The sequence below is a fragment of the Hyla sarda genome, chromosome 1, assembly GCF_029499605.1.
Source record: "Hyla sarda isolate aHylSar1 chromosome 1, aHylSar1.hap1, whole genome shotgun sequence".
Classification (NCBI taxonomy): Eukaryota; Metazoa; Chordata; class Amphibia; order Anura; family Hylidae; genus Hyla; species Hyla sarda.
Window position 1 is genome coordinate 293,802,584 of NC_079189.1, and position 21,327 is coordinate 293,823,910.

At 43.2% G+C, this 21,327-nt stretch overlaps 2 protein-coding genes across 18 annotated transcripts in view; one reads left to right on the top strand and one right to left on the bottom strand.

The window, feature by feature from the left end:
- The window catches only part of LOC130267700 (uncharacterized), a 309,666-nt gene that overhangs the window by 181,827 nt on the left and 106,512 nt on the right, over positions 1 to 21,327 (top strand). For 2 of the 15 annotated variants that reach the window (XR_008843260.1, XR_008843261.1), the window contains one exon: positions 12,867 to 13,906. The exons of 12 other annotated variants lie outside the window; for them this stretch is intronic. The gene's annotated coding sequence lies outside the window, so the exon portion shown is untranslated. Of the gene's footprint in view, positions 1 to 12,866; positions 13,907 to 21,327 lie in introns of those variants that run through there. One more of the 15 variants, XR_008843262.1, reaches the window with a different exon arrangement.
- The window catches only part of ARID3A (AT-rich interaction domain 3A), a 60,213-nt gene that overhangs the window by 28,559 nt on the left and 10,327 nt on the right, over positions 1 to 21,327 (bottom strand). The window lies entirely within an intron of this gene.

A 21,327-nucleotide genomic window follows, 5' to 3' on the forward strand; every position in this document is an offset into this window, starting at 1 on the left:
GGTGCGTTGTAATAGGGACAAGTGGAAGAATGCTTGAACCTGGTGCAGTATGTGTTTCATTCAAGGGTAAAATGCTAGAAAAGATTTATAATAATAACTACAAATGCACAGTGATATTTTCAAATATGAAGCTTACAAGAAACTGGGCTGAGGCCAATTTTAGATTGCAGTATTTTAACACCTTAAGCACTCTAAACCCCTTCTAAAAATCATAATGCGTTCAATTTTGCACCTACAGACTAGAGATGAGCGAAGTTACAGTGATTCGATTTGTCACAAGCTTCTCGGCTCGGCAGTTGATGACTTTTCCTGCGTAAATTAGTTCAGCTTTCAGGTGCTCCGGTGGGCTGGAAAAGGTGGATACAGTCCTAGGAGAGTCTCCAGCCCACCGGAGCACCTGAAACCTCCTAGGACTGTATCCACCTTTTCCAGCCCACCGGATTCATCTGAAAGCTGAACTCATTTATGCAGGCTAAAGTCATCATCAACTGCCGAGCTGCGAGGTTCGTGACAAATCGAATCACTAACTTCACTCATCTCTACTATATAAGGGCTTTTTTTTTTTGCGTCACCAATTGTACTATGTTATAAAATAAGTGAGGTCATTACAATCTGCGGCGAAGAATAAGAATGACTCCTATTTATTCTGTAGGTCCATATGGTTAAAAGGATATCCAATTTATGTAGGTTTTATTTTACTACTTTAACCTGTTGGGGACGAAGGGCGTATGCATACGCCCTTGCTTCCTGGTACTTAAGGACGAAGGGCGTATCCATACGCCCGTGGGAATTTCGTCCCCCGCCGCGCGCCGGACGGGGACCGGGCCGGGGTGACTGCTGATATCTATCAGCAGGCACCCCGTGCAAATGCCCAGGGGGGTCATTAGACCCCCCATGTCGGCGATCGGCGCAAATCGCAAGTGAATTCGCACTTGCGATTTGAGCCGATTCCGGGTCATTACGGGTCTATGGTGACCCGGTGACCCGGAATAGAAGGGGGATCGCGGGTGTCTAAGACACCCACGATCCCCCTAAAGCGATAGGAGTGAGGTGGCAGAGTTGCCACCCCTCCTATCTCTGCTATTGGTGGTCTAGACGCGACCACCAATAGCAGATCTGGGGCGGAGGGGTTTACTTTCGTTTTCCCCGTCCTGCCCTCCCACAATAGGCGGGGCAGAACGGGGAAAACGAAGAGGACCGGGCGCCGACGTCCACTTACCCCTCCGGAGGCAGCGGAGCGACGGGGATCGGCGGCGGCGACGGAGATCTGCGGCGGCGTGCGGCAGAAGAGGACGGCTCCCGGATGCGACGGAAGCCGGTGAGTAGTTGCATAGCAACATCTAGAGGGCTACAGTCTGAGACCACTATAGTGGTCTCTAGACTGTAGCCCTCTAGATGTTGCAAAACTACAACTCCCAGCATGCCCAGACAGCTGTTTGCTGTGTGGGCATGCTGGAATTTGTAGTTTTGCAACAGCTGGAGGTCTGCAGTTTAGAGACCACTGCACAGTGATCTCTATACTGCCCTCTAGATCTTGCAAAACTACAACTCCTAGCATGCCCACACAGCTGTTTGCTGTCTGGGCATGCTGGGAGTTGTAGTTTTGCAACATCTGGAGGTCCACAGTTTGGAGATCACTGTTCAGTGGTCTCTAAATTGTAGCACTCCAGATGTTGCAAAACTACAAATTCCAGCATGCCCACACAGCAAACAGCTGTCTCGGCATGCTGGGAGTTGTAGTTGCGTACCTCCAGCTGTTGCATAACTACATCTCCCAGCATGCCCTTCTGTGATCAGACATGCTGGGAATTGTAGTTTTGCAACAGCTGGAGGCACACTGGTTGGAAAATACTGAGTTAGGTAACAGAACCCAACTCAGTATTTTCCAACCAGTGTGCCTCCAGCTGTTTCAAAACTACAACTCCCAGCATGTACTTACAGACCGTGCATGCTTGGAGTTGTAGTTTTGCAACAGCTGGAGGCTCACTGGTTGGAAAATACTGAGTTAGGTAACAGAACCTAACTGAAGGTTTTCCAACCAGTGTTCCTCCAGCTGTTGCAAAACTACAACTCCCAGCATGTATTGACAGACCGTGCATGCTGGGAGTTGTAGTTTTGCAACAGCTGGAGGCTCACTGGTTGGAAAATACTGAGTTAGGTAACAGAACCTAACTGAAGGTTTTCCAACCAGTGTTCCTCCAGCTGTTGCAAAACTACAACTCCCAGCATGTACTGACAGACCGTGCATGCTGGGAGTTGTAGTTTTGAAACAGCTGGAGGTTTGCCCCCCCCCCCCCCCCCATGTGAACGTACAGGGTACATTCACACGGGCGGGTTTACAGCAAGTTTCCTGCTTCAAGTATGTGCTGCAGCAAATTTTTCGCCGCAGCGCAAATTCCTAGCGGGAAACTCACCGTAACCCGCCAGTGTGAATGTACCCTAAAAACACTACACTACACTAACACATAATAAAGAGTAAAACACTACATATACACCCCCTTACACTGTGTCCCCCCCCAATAAAAATGAAAAACGTATTGTATGGCAGCGTTTCCAAAACAGAGCCTCCAGCTGTTGCAAAACAACAACTCCCAGCATTTCCGGACAGCCACTCATTGTCCAGGCATGCTGGGAGTTTAGAAACAGCTGGAGGCACCCTGTTTGGGAATCACTGGCGTAGAATACCCCTATGTCCACCCCTATGCAATCCCTAATTTAGTCCTCAAATGCGCATGGAGCTCTCTCACTTCGGAGCCCTGTCGTATTTCAAGGAAACAGTTTAGGGCCACATATGGGGTATCTCTGTACTCGGGAGAAATTGCACTACTAATTTTGGGGGCTTTTTCTCCTTTTACCCCTTATGAAAAGGAAAAGTTGGGGTCTACACACTAACATGCTGGTGTTGCCCTTTACTTTTTATTTTCACAAGAGGTAAAAGGAAAAAAAGACCCCCAAAATTTGTAACGCAATTTCTCCTGAGTACGGAGATACCCCATATGTGGGCGTAAAATGCTCTGCGGGCGCACAACAAGGCTCAGGAGTGAGAGCGCACTATGTACATTTGAGGCCTAAATTGGTGATTTGCACAGGGGTGGATGATTTTACAGCGGTTCTGACATAAACGCAAAAATATAAATACCCACATGTGACCCAATTTTGGAAACTACACCCCTCACGTAATGTAATAAGGGGTAGAGTGAGCATTTACACCCCACAGGGGTCTGACAGATTTTTGGAACAGTGGAACGTGAAAATGAAAAATTTAATTTTTTTGTTTGCACAGCCCACTGTTCCAAAGATCTGTCAAACGCCAGTGGGGTGTAAATGCTCACTGCACCCCTTATTACATTCCGTGAGGGGTGTAGTTTCCAAAATGGGGTCACATGTGGGGGGTTCCACTGTTCTGGCACCCCGGGGGGGCTTTGTAAATGCACATGGCCCCCCGACTTCCATTCCAAACAAATTATCTCTCTAAAAGCTCAATGGTGCTCCTTCTCTTCTGAGCATTGTAGTTCGCTCGCAGTGCACTTGACGTCCACATATGGGGTATTTCCATACTCAGAAGAAATGGGGTTACAAATTTTGGGGGCATTTTCTCCTATTACCCTTTGTAAAAAAGTAAAATTTGGGGAAAAAACTGCATTTTAGTGGAAAAATTTTTTTTTTTCATTTACACATCCGACTTTAACAAAAAGTTGTCAAACACCTGTGGGGTGTTAAGGCTCACCGTACCCCTTGTTACGTTCCTTGAGGGGTGTCGTTTCCATAATAGTGTGCGATGTGGGGGTTTTTGCTGTCCTGGCACCATAGGGGCTTCCTAAATGTGACATGCCCCCCAAAAACCATTTCAGAAAAACTCACTCTCCTAAATCCCATTGTTGCTCCTTCGCTTCTGAGCCCTCTAGTGCACCCGCCGAACACTTGACATACACATATGAGGTATTTTCTTACTCGAGAGAAATTGGGTTACAAATTTTTAGAGGATTTTTTTCCTTTTACCCCTTGTAAAAATTCAAAAACTGGGTCTACAAGAACATGCCAGTGTAAAAAATGAAGATTTTGAATTTTCTCCTTCACTTTGCTGCTATTCCTGTGAAACACCTAAAGGGTTAACACACTTACTGATTGTCATTTTGAATACTTTGAGGGGTGCAGTTTTTATAATGGGGTCATTTATCGGCTATTTCTAACCAGAAGACCCTTCAAATCCACTTCAAACCTGAACTGGTCCCTGAAAAATTCAGATTTAGAAAATTTTGTGAAAAATTGGAAAATTGCTGCTGAACTTTGAAGCCCTCTGGTGTCTCCAAAAGTAAAAACTCGTCAATTTTATGATGCAAACATAAAGTAGATATATTGGATATGTGAATCAATATATAATTTATTTGTAATATCCATATTCCTTATAAGTAGAGAGCTTCAAAGTTAGAAAAATGCTAAATTTTCAACTCTTTCATGAAATTTTTGCATTTTTCACCTAGAAAGGATGCAAGTATCGCCGAAAATTTACCACTAACATAAAGTAGAATAGGTCACGAAAAAACAATCTCGGAATCAAATTTATAAGTAAAAGCATTCCAGAGTTATTAATGCTTAAAGTGACAGTGGTCAGATTTGCAAAAAATGCTCCCGTCCTTAGGGTCATAATGGGCTCCGTCCCCAAGGGGTTAAAGTATAACTACATGCACCAAAATTAGTATGTTGAAAATTGTCATCTTCTGACCCCTATAACTTTACTTTATTTTTCAACACACGGGGATGTGTGAGGGCTCATTTTTTGTGCCGTGGTCTGTAGTTTTTATGGTACTTTTTGATCATTTTTCATTTTTTTTTAATGGTATATGAAGAGACCAAAAATGCAGTTTTGGACTTTGATATTTTTTTTACGTGTACGCCATCAACCGTGCGGTTTAGCTAACCTTATATTTCAATAGTTCGGACATTTATGCACACGGCGGTACCACACTGTGGTCATTACATTATTTTATTAAAAAATTGGGAAATGGGTGATTCAAAACTTTTATTAGGGGAGGGGCTTATTCACTTTTTTTTAGCCCCCATATGGGCTATATCATGAAATCTTTTGATTGCATACACTGTACAATGCTACGCCATAGCATAGCATTGATCAGTGTTATCGGTGCTCTGCTGCTCCAACATGCATAGCTGTCTGGGAGCAGCAGGGGACCGATCGGACGGCAAGGAGGCAGGTAAGGGTCCTCCCGCCGTCCTCTCAGCTGATCAGGACATCGCGCTGAGCTGCCGGGATGCTTTCACTTTAATTTTAGACGCCGCAATCAACTTTGATCGCAGGGTCTAAAGGGTTAATGCCGGGCATGGGCCCGATCGGTGATGCCCAGCATTAACCCTGGGTCCTGGCTGGACCGGGACGTCTGCTGAAATCATTCAGCAGGCATCCCGACACATCGCCGATGGGGGTCCTGAGGTCAATTCAGACTGGCGATTCCGGGTCATACGGGTCCCCAGTGACTCGGAAAATAAGGGGGATCAGGGGTGTCCAAAACATCCAGGATCCCCCTGAAGGGATAGGAGTGAGGTGGCAGGGGTACCACCCCTCCTATTGGTCGGTCAGAAGCGACCGACCAATAGCAGATCGGGGGTGGGGGGTTTAAAGTTCGGTTCCCCCATTCTGCCCACCCACAGTAGTCTGGGCAGAACGGGGGAACCGATGGTGACTGGCGCCGGAGGACACTTACCATTGCTGGTTGCAGCGGGCGGCAATGACGTGCAGCTGGCTACCTGGTGCGGAAGCCAGTAAGTTGCCTAGCAACATCTGGAGGGCTACAGTTTGGAGACCACTATAAAGTGGTCTCTCAACTGTAGCCCTCCAGATGTTGCAAAACTACAACTCCCAGCATGCCCACACAGCAGTTTGCCATCTGGGCATGCTGGGATTTGTAGTTTTACAACATCTGGAGGGCCAGTTTGGAGATCACTGTGCAGTGGTTTCTAAACTGTGGCCCTCTAAATCTTGCAAAACTACAACTCCCAGCATGAACGAAGAGCAAACAGCTGTCACGGCACGCTGGGAGTTGTAGTTGCGTACCTCCTGCTGTTGTATAACTACATCACCCAGCATGCCCTTCGGCGATTAGTACATGCTGGGAGTTGTAGTTTTGCAACAGCTGGAGGTTTGCCCCCCCCCCCCCCCCATTTAAATGTACAGGGTACTTTCACACGGGCAGGTTTACAGCGAGTTTCCGGCTTCATGTTTGAGCTGCGGCAAATTTTCCTAGATGAAAACTCACTGTAACACATAATAAAAGGGTAAAACACTATGTATACACCCCAAAACTTGTTTCCAAAACAGAGCCTCTAGCTGTTGCAAAACAACAACTCCCAGCATTTCCGGACAGCCACTGACTGTCCAGGCATACTGTCCGGAAATGCTGTTCCCTGTTTGGGAATCACTGGCGTAGAATACCCCTATGTCCACCCCTATGTAATCCCTAATTTAGTCCTCAAATGCGCATGGCGCTCTCTCTCATTTCGGAGCCCTGTCGTATTTCAAGGAAACAGTTTATGGCCACATATGGAGTATTTCCATACTCTGGAGCAATTGTGTTACAAATTTTGGGGGTCTTTTTCTCCTTTTACCCCTTAAGAAAAAAAAAAAGTTGGGGTCTACACCAGCTTGTTAGTGTACAAAAATAAGAATTTTTACACTAACATGCTGGTGTTGCCCCATACTTTATTTTTTATTTTTGAGGTAAAAGGAAAAAAAGACCCCCAAAATTTGCAACGCAATTTCACCTGAGTACGGAAATACCCCATATGTGGGAGTAAAATGCTCTGCAGACGCACCACATGGCTCAGGAGTGAAAGTGCACTATGTACGTTATAGGCCTAAATTGATGATTTTCACAGGGGTGGCTGTTCTGGCGGTTCTGACAAACGCAAAAAAATAAATACCCACATGTGACCTCATTTTGGAAACTACACCCGTCACGGAACATAACAAGGGGTATAGTGAGCCTTAACATCCCACAGGTGTTTGACAAATTTTCATTAAAGTTGGATGGGAAAATGAAAAAAAAAAAAAAAACATTTAAAAAGGGAAATAAAAGGGAAAATAGGGAAGAAAGAAAAAAAAAAAAAAAAAGGCCTCCAAAATTTGTAACCCGATTTCTTCTGAGTATATAGATACCCCATCTGTGGACATCAAGTGCACTGCTGACACACTACAATGCTCAGAAGAGAAGGAGCGCCATTGGGCTTTTGGAGAGAAAATTTGTCCGGAATTGAAGGCCACGAGTGTTTATAAAGCCCCCATAGCGCCAGAACAATGGAAAAATGTTTCATTTGCACAGCCCACTATTCCAAAGATCTGTCAAACGCCAGTGGGTTGTAAATGCTCACTGCACCCCTAATTAAATTCTGTGAGGGGTGTAGTTTCCAAAATGGGGTCACATGTGGGTGGGTCCACTGTTCTGGCACCATAGGGGCTTCCTAAATGCAACATGCCCCCCAAAAACCATTTCAGCAAAATTTGCTTTCCAAAAGCCAAATGTGACTCCTTCTCTTCTGAGCATTATAGTGTGTCAGAAGTGCACTTGATGTCCACAGATGGGGTATTTCCATACTCAGAAGTACTGGGGATACACATGGGGGGCATTTTCTCCTATTACCCCTTGTAAAAATTTGAAATTTTTGAGGGAGGGGGGGGGGGGGGGACGGACTGCATTTTACTGAAAAAATAATAATAATTTAGATAGGTTTTGCAATAGCTTTCATTAGAAAATTTTCAGTATTTCTTACTGGAAAAAGCCAGTCAAACAACTGCCCCCTGCTTTCTTGGACACATACTAGTCCTGCTGTGTCCATGCATCATCACCTATGTCATGGACACACTTCCTTTATTGACAGCTGTGAGTACAGGGCTCACAGCTGTAGGAAAAATCCTCCCACTGTCAGCTTGTGTCCCACTACTGTCAGTGTGGACATGCTGGGAGTTGTAGTTTTTCTAATGCTAGGGGAGATGTGAGCAGACAGTATACTGAGGGAGGGGGGGGTGACCTGCACAGTGAGGCCACGCCCCCTCCCTTTGAGAGGAATTTAGACTAGTGAGATAAATTAAAAGTGTAAAAAATAAATAAATAAAGGTGCTAGACACATAAAAATTAGATGTACATGGTAAGGATTAGAGTTATATATTAAAAACATGTTTTTTGTTGGATCTGATGGGTACGCTTTAAAGAAAAAGTCGTCAAACATCTGTGGGGTGTTAAGGCTCACTGTACCCCTTTTCACGTTCCTTGAGGGGTGTAGTTTCCAAAATAATATGCCATGTGTTTTTTTTTTGTTCTGGCACCATAGGGGCTTCCTAAACATGACATGCCCCCCAAAAACCATTTCAGAAAAACACTCTCCAAAATCCCATTGTCATTCCTTCCCTTTTGAGCCCTCTAGTGCACCCACAAAGCATTTTACATCCACAGGTATTTCCTTACTCAAGAGAAATGGGGTTACAAATGTTTTTCTTTTTTTTGTGGGGGGGGGGGGTGGGGGGCTGGGGGAAGATTTCTCTCCTTTTACCCCTTGTAAAAATTCAAAAAACTGCTCTGCAAGAACATGCGAGTGTAAAAAATGAAGATTTTGAATGTTCTCCTTCACTTTGCTACTATTCCTGTGAAACACCTAAAGGGTTAAACTTTCTGAATGTCATTTTATATACTTTGAGGGGTACAATTTTTATAATGGGGTCAGTTATGTGGCATTTCTAATATGAAGGCCCCTCAAATCTACTTCAAACTGAACTGAAAAATTCTGATTTAGAAATTTTCATGAAAAATTGCTGCTATACTTTGAAGCCCTCTGATGTCTTCCAAAAGTAAAAACATGTCAACTTTACAATGCCAACATAAAGTAGACATATTGGCCCTCATTTACTTAGAAAATTGGGTTGTAAGTCAATCTTGCTTTCCCCCTGGTATTTATTATTATGTCGCATCCTGTTTGTCGCAGGTGGGTTTTGTTGGTTTTGGTTTCCAACTCCGCTGAGTTGTCGGGAAAAAATCCACAACAATTCAACAAATTGGGGTTGGAAACCTTTATAAATACGTGGGAAAGCTCAGAAATGTCGGGTTACGCCCCTTTTTCGGGTTTGGGAGAATCCACATCGGGTCCGTCGGGAAAAAATGTCGCATAGTGTCGCAGACTGGCGCACGATGTCTGCGACATGGCGAAGACAAAGATGCGCCAAAAAAAACCCACAAAACAAGTCGGGTTTACAATAGTAAATGAGGGCCATTGTATATGTGAATCAATATCATTTATTTGGAATATCCATTTTCCTTACAAGCAGAGAGTTTCAAAGTTAGAAAAATGCAAAATCTTCATGAAATTTGGGGATTTTTCACCAACAAAGGATACAAGTAACAACAAAAATGTATCACTATGTTAATGTTGAATATTTCACGAAAAAAAACTCTCGGAATCAGAATAATCGGTAAAAGCATCCCAGAGTTATTCATGCATAAAGTGATAGTGGTTAGAATTGCAAAAAAGGGCTCAGTCCTTAAAGCGTACCTCTCATCAAAAAAACTCTTGATATATTATAGATTAATGTATGCAGAATAACTTCACAATTGCATGTTATTAAAAAATATGCTTCTTTCTATTTAATTTTCCACTTTGAAGAAATGACCACTAGGGGTCTCCCTACCAGTCCTGGCAGCAAGCATTTCAGACTCATGCCGGAGTCCTAAACACTACGAGCTGCCAGCCTGCTTTGTTCACAAAGGAGAACACTCAGAGCTGCCAGCCTGCTTTGTTCACAGCCTGTTTGGCTGTGAACAAAGCAGGCTGGCAGCTCTGAGTGTTTAGGACTCCAGCATGAGTCAGAAATGCTTGCTGACAGGACTGATTGGGAAAAATACAATAGAAAGAAGCATATTTTTCATTAACATGCTATTGGAAAGTTATTCAACATTCATTAATCTAAAATATATCAAAAGTTTATTTGATGAGAGGTACCCTTTAAGGGGAAAAAAGGTTCAGTCCTTAAGCGGTTAAACATTGGTAATGGGACCAGGGAGTACATGTACACCCTGTGTCCTTAAGGAGTCAGGTGCAAGGGTGTACCTGTACGCCATGCGTCCGCAACAGGTTAATCAGTATTTCTAGGCCAAAACCAGAAAAGGGTATAATAGAGAGTTTTGCATCTTTTAGGGTATGTTCAAACTACGGATTGTGAATGGAATCTCCGCTTGCAGAATTTCACAAGTGGAGATTCCATTTTGGCAGCTGCCACCGAAGTACTTGGCACATGGCACTGCGCCGTCTACATTGACTGCTATGCAGTGTTCGCGGACTTCCGCGCAAAGAATGAACATGTTCTTTCTTTGCGCAGAATAATTTCAGCGGTGAAATTCTGCAGTGTGAACGGGTCTCGCGGAAACCCATTCACGCTGATGTTTATGTCCGCAAGCAGAATTCCGTGGGAATTACGTAGTGTGAACATACCCTAAAAGGAAATCTGTCATCAATGTCACCTGCACTAACCTGTAGGTACAGACAGGTAGTGCAGGTGACACTGATGATAACCATAGTTACCTGATCCTGTTCCATGCTCAGCAACGGTGACGTCAGGAAGCGCCGCCCATGTTCCATGTCAGCACCGGAACAGAAGATACATAGGAAGATAGTGGGAGAACCGGAGTAAGGAAGGGGAATCAGGCAAGTATGGTTGTCATCAATACCACCTTTCTGTAGCGACAGGTTAGTACAGGTGACACGGATGACAAATTTCCATTTCAAAGCTTTCAAAGTTTTTAACCAACTTCTGGTTTTGTAAAAAATTCAAAATAAAGACCAAAAATACGATTGTGTAAAAGTGGCTAAAAAGCATTGGTTACAGTTATTGGTGAAATAAACACCAGGAAAACCACATAAGTCATTCTTCCTAAAACTGCCCCTTGGCTTTTTTTTTCTCTCATATATAAATCTATATTTCTAGGGGAAGAAGGAAAAAAAACGTGGATTTCAAATTGCACCCCCCCCCCCCCCAAATCCTTGAGTACCATGACAAATGAATAACATTACTTCTAAAAGAGAGGGGAAAAAAAGAAAAGAAAGCAGAAGTAGTTTTTGGTGTCATGATTTTCAGGTTAACCCCTTAAGGACAAAGCCCATATTGACCTTAAAGGAGAACTCCAGAACATAAAAATTGTCCCCCATAGTGCCGGCATTAAAAAAATAAAGATGTACATGCCTTCCTCCAGTAACCGTCTCTGGTCTCCGCTGTGATCCTCTTCCTGGTTGCCGGTGGTCGGAGAATCATACTGCGCTCAGCCAATCACCAGCCGCAGCGGAGTCAGACTCAGCCGGCGATAGGCTGAGCGGCAGTGTGAGAACGCTTCAGGACACAAAATTCTTCACTACACCGGCACTTGCGGCCGGGACCGAAAACGTCACACTGCCGCTCAGCCTATGGCTGGCCGAGTCGGAACTTCACTGCGGCCGGTGATTGGCTGAGCGCAGTATGATTCATCCGACCACCGGCAACCAGGAAGAGGATCACGGCGGAGGCCGGAGACGGTTACCAAAGGCCCCGGGGGAGCGGAGGAAGGTATGTACATCTTTATTTTTTTTACTGCCGGCACTATGGGGGACAATTTTTATGTTCTGGAGTTCTCCTTTAAGGACACAGCCAATTTTATTTTTGCGTTTGTTTTTTCCTCCTTATCTTCTAAAATCCATAACTCTTTTATATTTCCATTCACACACCCATATGAGGGCTTGTTTTTTGCGTGACCAGTTACACTTTGTAATAATGTTACTCATTTTACCCTAAATGTATGGTAAACGCCAAAAATTATTTTTTGTGTAAGGAAATTTAAACAAAAATCATAATTTTACTAATTGGGGGGGGGTTTCGTTTTCACGCTGTACACTTTACGGTAAAAATTACATGTTTTCTTAATTCTCTGGGTCAGTACGATTAAAATGATCTCCATGGTTACATACATTTCTATTATTGTACTGCTTTTAAAAAAATCTCAAACTTTTTTTTTTTTTTTACAAAATCGGTACACATAAAATTGCCCTCTAACTTTCTTATTTTTCTGTATTTAGGGACGTATTTAGTGCTCATTTTTTGCACTATGATCTGTAGGAATGACGCGATTGCATCTTCTGCGGTCACGTCGCAGCCGCGCCGTAAATGTACGGCGCTGTGCGCTAAGTGACACTATGCAGCGCCGTACATTTACGACGCATGTCCTTTAGGGGTTAAACACATACACACAAGTGGTGTGGAGTGGCAGCCTAGGGACAGTTTAAGAATGTCATATGGGTGCATTTTCAAGTCACAAGCAGCAAGTCACAATCTGACCATAGTCCTTGAGACCCCAACTAAAAACATAGGTATCTACGATTCTTTCAGTACAGGTCAGAATACCCATGGTCAAGCTAGGACTTGCAGTGGCAATAAAAAACTAAAAAAAAACACCTATATTACTCTAGTATGAAAATCAGCCTTAACTTATAAAGGCATGATGTCAACTATTAATTGTTTCTGCAATTTCCTTTTACAATTTGAAAGTAAGCATGTGTGCTACGATTACCTATAGGATCCAGGTTGTGCTAAAAAATTGAGCCATCAAAAAAAAAAAAAAAAAATTAAATAATTTCATTTTTTTAAAAAGACACCCCAAAGCAATTATGCACTATACAGTAATAAGGTGCCAACAGAAACAATATATACAAACACACACACACACGATGTTTATCAGGCAACTGTAAAGTCACAATGGAAGTAGTGTAAAAATAGGTGCAGAGGGGGCATCACTGATACATAGTACAACTGGCCTAATATATACTTTTTTTCTCCTTCCTTCTTACAGGAGTAAAAACGACAACGCTTAATCTCCATTTTACTGGTTTATTTTCCCACAGACTATATGGGCAGCTAGGGTACGGTGCCTGTAATGGAAACAATGATATAACCAATGAAACTTGAGGGAGATTGGTTACCGGGACACAAAACAAGCTGGATGGAACCACGTCATGTTTGCCTCTCCAGAGACATTGACGGGAAGCATCCCCAGCCTGAAGATTTATGTGTAACTACAGACTAGATGTAAAATACCATCACAATATGTTCTTTTAACCATTAGCAGTTGTGCTTTCAACAGAAATAATTGGACTGACTGGATAGGCCTGTTTGTTACATTAACATGTGTACATAAACTCAGGTCTGGAAATTTCCACTCCACAGACTTGTTCCCCCACTTGGCTAGTAATGTTTGAGCACATTTAAAAGCCTATACCTTAGGATATGGTGGTAGACAAAACAATAAAAGAGCAAATGAGCTGTTCTTGGCTCCTAAAGAACATGTTCTGGGCTTCTTAGATATTGATAAACAGCATTCACTAAATTTTAGGTGAAATCTGGCATGAAAAAGCCCTGAAAACCATAGTAACGGTATGATGATGCAAAACTGCATCAATACACTTAATATCGGGCCACACAAGCATAATATGGATCTATAACTGCACCCTTCTTATGTAAGCTTTTGATTCTGCTCATTAGACCCACTATAAAGGCGAGGATGGGCGCTCATGTTGCGCCCGTCTGATACTGGCATATGTTTAGAAAATGCTATGGATAAAAAGTAGTAGTGTGTTCAACAAGATCAGTGTTTCCCAACCAGGGTTCCTTCAGCTGTTGCAAAACTACAACTCCCAGCATGCCCGGAGGCTGCCTAAGGCCTCATGGTTGGAAATGCTTAGTAAACATTAGAATCAGATGAAAACTGAAATATTGATTGTTGCAAACGGTAACGGTGTCCCCCATTTTATTCGCCTTAGTATTTTTTTATTTTATTGAATTATTGATTTAATTATTTATTTTAAAACACAAGATACATGTTTTGATGTTGGTAAGGCACTTCTACACTAGTGTGTGTGTGTGTGTGTGTGTGTGTGTGTGTGGGGGGGGGGGGTGGAGAGCCATGACATGAATATCCAAGGACATGTGACAGTAATAATCTGAATTCCACAGCTCAGAGTCATCAGAAACTGGGGGAGGGGCGCCACACAGCAGACTATATGTAATGTACAGCAGCTCCAAAATGTATTCTGGCTGGGAAATAAAAAAAAAAATAAAAAAAAAAACATGCTACTTCCCCACGGATATTTTGTAAACAGAGGGAAATATAGTTTTAATGTATCAGACACTAGAAGCATAAGTGCTGGAACTAGTAAGACATCCTGCTGTGCATATACACCTCTCACAATTAAGATACTTTACAACTGCATCGGAGGTTCCATTAGGATTAGCAGACTCCACAAAAATGGTGGACAAAACGGTGTAGCTTGTTGCAGGGAACCATGACAGAAATCCACAGATCCCATTCAAGTCAATAGGGGTCTGTCAGATGTGGGTGGTGTCTGGCATGTCAGTTTCTCTCATTGTTGTGTTCCTAAATGCCATGAAATGGCACAGCAGAAGTGCCTGGGACGTGGGCGTTTATGGGTACATTTACTATATACACAGGAAGGTTTCCCGATATATATAGCAAACAGCTGGGGAAAACGTACATGTAAAGAGAGCCTCAGTAATTAAACGAATCTGTCCTAAATGCTACTTTTCACACGATGAGAAACAAATGGTGGCAGCTTTTCTAGAACTACTTCTGATGCTGTATCAGGTATCGGATAACACAGTAATATGAAGGGTTACACATTGTCAAAGTCCCAAAGTTTGAAACATCACAAACCCTCCCTGATGTCCTGCTGCTAAAATTGGACGCAACTTGTGACACAGATTAAGGCTGCATAGAAAATGCAAGTAAAGAAGTTCTTCAAACGGCCATCTTTATTCACTGCTGCATTGCATGTGCCCTGGGAATATCTCCTTTGTAAATCATGGACCTTCTGCATAGAGGTCACGCCCTATTCCACGTGTTCTTTGTTTGAAAGCATGGCTCCCCACCTCCCATTCATCCGGATGTTACCAATTTGTCACGCCTCTTAATAGCCTGTCCCCTTCCACCACCTAGTCCTTGTAAATACATCTTGCTCATACTGACAGGCAAGCATTATGTGCTTCTAACTGAAGAAAAGATCCTGGATTCTGTGCAAATATACAAACATAAGCATAGCAAAAATCCACATCACATCCATATATGTGTATAGCTAATATAGCTCTATACACTAACATGGAAGAGTCAGACAAAACCGTAAATATGCCTCTGACCAGCGAAAGGGTTTTGTTATGACAGCCAATTACAGGGAGGACTCTGATCAATAAGAGTATAAGTTACCGTTTAACCTCCGTAGATCTCCCCCACAGAATAATCCTTCCAATATCCAGGAGAGGCACAGGTTTTTGACCTCTCACTAGGATACAAAAGGTTAATGGGGAAATATTTTCCTCTGGTGATCACTTGCTTATAAGTACACAAATAGGAGATAATGTAAAACCATACAACAGACATCTGCGTGTAGGGTTTTATATTGGTAGCTCCCTAACCCACAAAGGAAATTTAGTCACCAGTCAAACATTATACTTCCTCACGCGAGCATGCAGTATGTCATTAACTATCAAACAAACATACTAAAGATTATGAAATATATATGCATAGAGAATTTCTAATAAATGAGAATTTTTTTAAGAAAATTAAGTATTTCTCACAAAGCTAATTAGACATAATGTCACACCAAACTCTAAAAATGTGCTGGACAAAAATGATTGGCACCATTTCAAAATTCTGGAAAAATAAAATTGTTTCAGGCATGTAATGCTCCTTTAAACTCACCTGGGCCAAGTAACAGGTGTGGGCAATATAAAAATCACACCTGAAAGCAGATAAAAAGGAGAGAAGTTCACTTAGTCTTTGCATTGTGTGTCTGTCTGTGCCACACTAAGCATGGACAACAGAAAGAGGAGAAGAGAACTGTCTGAGGACTTGATCAGCAAAATTGTGGAAAAATATCAACAATCTCAAGGTTACAAGTCCATCTTCAGAGATCTAGATTTGCCTTTGTCCACAGTGCGAAACATTATGAAGAAGTTATCAACCCATGGCACTGTAGCTAATCTCCCTGGATGGAATAGAAAAATTGATGAAAGGTGTCAATGCAGGATAGTCTGGATGGTGGATAAGCAGCCCCAAACAAGTTCCAAATATATTCAAGCTGTCCTGCAGGCTCAGGGAGCATCAGTTTCAGCGCGAACTATCCATCGACATTTAAATGAAACAAAATGTTATGGTAGGAGACCCAGGAGGACCCCACTGCGGACACAGAGACATAAAAAAGCAAGATTACATTTTGCCAAAATGAACTTGAGTAAGCCAAAATCCTTCTGGGAAAACGTCTTGTGGACAGATAGAGCTTTTTGGTAAAGCACATAATTCTACTGTAAAATTCCAAAAACAGAATGAGACCTAAAAAGAAAAGAACATAGTACCTACAGTAAAATATGGTGGAGGTTCAATTATGTTTTAGGGTTGTTTTGCTGCGTCTGGCACTGGGTACCTTGAATGTGTGCAAGGCATCATGAAATCTGAGGATTACCAAAGGATTTTGGGTCGCACTGTACAGCCCAGTGTCAGAAAGCTGGGTTTGCGTCCGAAATCTTGGGTCTTCCAGCAGGACAATGACCCCAAACATACGTCAAAAAGCACCCAGAAATGGATGGCAACAAAGCGCTGGAGAGTTCTGCAGTGCCCGGCAATGAGTCCAGATCTAAATCCCATTGAACACCTGTGGAGAGATCTTAAAATTGCTGTTGGGAAAAGGCGCCCTTCCAATAAGAGAGACCTGGAGCAGTTTGCAAAGGAAGAGTGGTCCAACACTCCGGTTGAGAGGTGTAAGAAGCTTATTGATGGTTATGGGTAGTGACTGATTTCAGTTATTTTTTTTCCAAAAGGGTGTGCAACCAAATATTAAGGGTGCCAATAATTTGTCCAGACTATTTTTGGAGTTTGGGGACATTGTGTCCACTTAGCTTTTTTCCCCTCCTTTTTTGGTTTAGTTCCAATACACACAAAGGGAATAAACATGTGTATAGCAAAACATGTATTACTGCAATTCTTTTCTGTAAGAAATACTTCATTTTACAAAAAAAAATTTCAGGGGTGCCAACTAGGGCTGGGCGGTATGACCAAATATGTGTATCACGGTATTTTTGTTTTACTTACGGCGGTTCCACGGTATATAACAGTATTTTCTCACCCCCCCCCCCCCCCCCAAATCATGTGACCCACCAGCGCTGTTCTGTCCCCCCAACCCCCCCCCCCCCAATAATGTGACCCACACGCAGTGTTTGGCTCCCCCCCAAATCATCTGACCCGCCAGCACTGTTCTGCTCCCCCCAATTAATGATCAGACCAGCGGAGTACTACTCACAGATGTCAAGCACTGCCCTCCTCCTCCTCTTTGTTGGGGGCCGCCGGCGATGGAACTCTATACTGTACGCCAGTGGTCTCCAACCTGCGGACCTCCAGCTGTTGTAAAACTACAACTCCATGCCCGAACAGCCAACTGCTGTACGCTGTATCCCTATGCCCGGGCTGCAAAAGATACAGAAAATAAACTTTTAACTCACCCACCTCGGCCGCACGCTGGGGACGGGGGAGGACATCCGTCAGCCTATCACCGGCCGGAGCGATCTCCCGCCCTGGCCAGTGATGGGCTGAGCCCACTGTCATGTAAGAAGCCGGCTTCTTACATGACAGTGGGCTCAGCCTATCACTGGCAGGGGCGGGACATCGCTCCGGCCGGTGATAGGCTGACGGCTGTCCGGCGTTCCAGGGCCGACGTAGGAAAGTTAAAAGTTTATTTTCTTTATCTTTTGCAGCCCGGGCATAGGGATACAGCGTACAGCAGTGTGCTGCCAACCTGCGGACCTCCAGCTGTTGCAAAACTACAACTCCCAGCATGCCCGGACAGCGTTGGCTGTCCGGGCATGCTGGAAATTGTAGTTTTGCAACATCTGGAGGTCCGCAGGTTGGAGACCACTGGCATACAGTATAGACTTCCAGCGCCGGTGTCGGCCCACAACAAAGAGGAGGAGGGCAGTGCTTGACATCTGTGAGTAGTACCCCACTGGCTGGGCTGATAATTAATTGGGGGGGGGGGGGGAGCAGAACAGCGCAGGCGGGTAACATACGACTTGCTCCCCGATGGGGAAGCGCTGGGCTGATAATACATTCCCAAGGGGGAGGGGCGCAACCGGTATTGCGGTATGGGCTAAAATTCATATCGTGCAGCCCAAAAATTTTGGTATGAACCGGTATACTGCCCAGCACATTTACGACTGTGTGTGTAATATAATATAATATTATATATATAAAATTGTATATATATATATATATATATATATATATATATATATATATATATACACACACACACACACACACACAAATGACATGCATATTTACATATACAATACAGACTCCTGTGTAAATATTAAACCTGTATTTTTACTATGCTGCCATGCTATTAATACACCATGTCATCACTCTATAAGTACATACATTTCTAGGCCTATTTAGCTATCATTATGACCAACAGGTGCTGTAAACTGTTCCTAGTAAGGCCACATGTAGTGTGTAGAATCTGCAGGGTTACTGACACCAAAATGGATAAGCTGTGCATTTAAAATCCTTAAAGAAGAACTCTGGTGGAAAAAAAATATTTTCAAGTCAAATGGTGCCAGAAAGTTAAACAGATTTGTGAATTACTTCTATTTAAAAATCATAACCCTTCCAATACTTATCAGCTGATGTATACTACGGATATACTACAGAGAAATTTGTGAAGTTCTTTCAAGTCTGACCACATAAGGCAACAGACATCAGAAAAAACATCACTGCCAGAGGGAAAAGCACCAGCAAACCAAGAAGGAATATCCCTCCTTTGCCATTACAGAGCTGTTAACCATCAATATACTGCACTGTTACATTAACAGGCACTGACAGGTGAATTGACCAACATGAAGCACCTATAAATTTAGCTACTAATGTCTTAATGAATTATGTAATGTTTTAATGCAATGTTTTACAACACTAGCGCAAAAAAAATAAAAAATTATCTGTGTCACCGAGAGACTTTGGTAACCTGTGACACTCTTGAAATCAGAGCTAGCGGTCGCGCAAGAGAATTAGTTATTTCAAGTGATTACAGTTTATAGAACATGGCTCGAGCCCAAACCAAAGACGGGAAACAATCACCCAACTGGCGGGCAAGAAGCCAAACCATGATTCCTGGAGAGAACCTGCAACATTCAACCGTGATGCTGAGCTAGGGGAAATTACAAGCAGCTATTATATAACTTGTTAACTGGCTGCTGTCCTACACACCCACACCAGGATATTATTCTTTCTAATGCCATTAGATCGCTATGTATTATCCTTTAAAGTATAGTCACACAAGTGATTTTTTTTCTCCCCACTTTTTTTGTAAACAAGGAAAAATAATTGTGTTCAGTGGGGAAAAAAAAAAAAAAAAAACGTTGCCATGATTCAATTGCAGCAAGAACAAAGAAAAAAAATAAAACTTTTACGTAATTACACCCTTCGAAGTACTGCATATAGATATTCACGTATAACACGTGGGGGTGGTTTGTCCACCCCCTTCCTATTCTAAGCTTGCTATTCAGGTTAGGTTCTGTAAACATTAATCTACATAGCACGTAAACAGGTTACAGTCCCCAGACGCATTTCTTTAAACAAACTTTAACGTTCCACCTGGTATTTATCAGGGACAAAAGAGCAACCCCCACATGTACAGTGATACCAGCTCCTCTTTGCATCTCAGCTACACAAAAAAGGCAGACAGGTAGTGAGGCAGGTGCAGCCGCAGATCTCCTCCCTCCCAGAGATGAAAAAGAGCTGTACCCAGAGGGAGTGGGGTAAAAATAACCTCTCCTGGAAGGTGGGAACATATGTGCACCTGTAACTGCCACAAGGCCCAATGCAAGACAACGTTGGGCAATCTTCTGCCACAAAGCAGAACAAGCTCTTTCATTCTTAACCCTTTTACAGCCCAATCACTGTATAGTATGCATTACATTACTGTTAGACCAGCTTTCAGACATCACATCAACAGAACAAACTTAATAGAATTATAAAGACCATTGCACAATTTCAGGCTGATACACAGTTTTCGAGAAATTCAGGGTGACTCGTTGTCGAACACTACCATGGTGAAACATATTTTATGGCATGCATTTGGTATGTGTTTTATTCCTCTTTCTTCTTCAAACCACAACAGGAACGAGCAAACTCTTTTTTTCTAGTTTTCTAAATATGTCTGCACATCATATCAGAGTTATCTTTAGACACTGTAGCTTGTAGTAGAGGAAAGTAGATCACACATCTCTGTACAGAAGACATTGTGGAGACACTTGAGCAGCTTATAAAACTTGGTGTACCCCAAAATTCAGCCTATATGTAAACAGTTGACTGATCTTCAGCAATGAGGGTCCAATTGTACAGATGTGGCCTAAGTAGTTCTCACATTCTAGCATCAAAACACTTAAAGGGGTACTCCAAAGGATAGGGGATAAGATGCCTGATCGCGGGGGTCCCGCCGCTGGGGACACCCGTGATCTTACACGCTGCACCCCGTTAAAATCAGTCCCCGGAGCGTGTTCCCTGGTCTGATTACTGTCGATCACGGGGCCGGAGCGTTGTGACGTCACGGCCCCTCTCATAGACTTGCATTGAGGGGCGGGGCGTGACGTCACACAGGGGCGGAGTCGTGATGTCACGCTCTTTCGCTCGCGTGGTTTGGATCTGAAGCCTCCAGCGTTGCCGGAAGCCATTGAGGTGGGTGCTGCAGCCGAGATCCCGAGGGTCCCCGGCAGCGGGACCCCAGCGATCTGAAATCTTATCCCCTATCCAAGATGTCTAGGGGCGGAGTACCCCTTTAAAATGGGCTTGTCCTTAGCAACCACTTATTTTTTACAATGAAAGTTGAATGTTACATCAGACTGTGCACCAACCCAGTACAAAAGGCATGTCTTATGGTAATACCGGTATCTCTTTAATACTTTAACTGATCAAAACATGAATCTGGAATGAAAACTCTCCTAATACAGTCAAAGGGTACATATACATAAAGGTATGGGCTCACAGGGGGAGATTTATCAAAACCTATGTAGAGGAAGAGTGGTGCAGTTGTCCATAGCAATCTTATTGGTTGCAATGGGCAACTGCACAGGTTTTGATAAATTTACCCTCCCCAACGGAGTTTGTACTGCAGGACTGAAATAGTCACATAAATGGGGGTTGTAGTGATCTAACACACATGTTGAACACTTCCTCTGAAACAGCTAGGGCACAACTC